A 995-nucleotide genomic window follows, 5' to 3' on the forward strand; every position below is an offset into this window, starting at 1 on the left:
TTATTGTTTCCCCACAGCAGCCAAAATGAAACATACCTAAATTTCTTGGCCTGCATGTGATTTTTTTACCTGCTCCAAAATAAACCAATCATGCTGAGTTTTAACTGAACAAATAAGGCTGTCAGATTTTATTTGTAAAGACAAGACTTTTAAATTATTTTAGCTCTAAAAATCAAAAAGGGTTTTGCACATTTGCTGCATTAAACTAAACAGATCCAGTTTCCTAATTGCTCTGGGCTCTAATATTGAGAAAAATAAACTTGGTCTAGACTCAGCAAGAACCGGATTTGGGCCAGTTTCTTTAAAGATGCTTAGTTACATTCAGCTAAGTTTAATAAACTAATTAAAATAGATTTAGGGGCACCTAAAGTCTTTTTTTTTCCATTTGAAATTTAAATTGTAAATCTCCATTTGTGCTGCTGGCCTCTGCTGCTGTTCTCAACTTCATTGGTTTTTATTTCAGTTCTGACTTTAATTCAGGGAAGATGTAAAATAAATGAACTCCTGAACCATAAACAGGTTCTGATGCATCTGCAGCAGATGATTTTAAACTGATCTCAGATCTGAGTTTTATTCACATCCAGGGATCAGTAACCCATCAGTCCACAGGGTGGCGCTGCAGAGCTGTAACCCTGAGCATTAATCTGATGACCTCCAACATGATCTGAAGTAAACCGAACCTTTGACCAGACAGGGGTACTGAGAGATAATCAGATTTCAGAATAAAAGCTCTGACTGATCCAGTCTGAGAACATTTCCTACATTAAATCATCTTAAACTCCTGGTTTTATTTATCTACTGTTATTATTTCTTAACAATGATTTCAGGAGCTGCTCTCCACCCACATCAGAACCGTCCTCCAGGACCAGAACCCTCCATTATGCCTCCTGTTGGTTGATTTTTTTGCTTCTCTGATGAACAACAGACCCAAACGTCCAGCGGGTCGGTCCAGGTTCTGGTTCTTTTGGACCAGAGCCGAAGTAAAAACACACCAC

The sequence above is a fragment of the Fundulus heteroclitus genome, chromosome 21, assembly GCF_011125445.2.
Source record: "Fundulus heteroclitus isolate FHET01 chromosome 21, MU-UCD_Fhet_4.1, whole genome shotgun sequence".
Classification (NCBI taxonomy): domain Eukaryota; kingdom Metazoa; phylum Chordata; class Actinopteri; order Cyprinodontiformes; family Fundulidae; genus Fundulus; species Fundulus heteroclitus.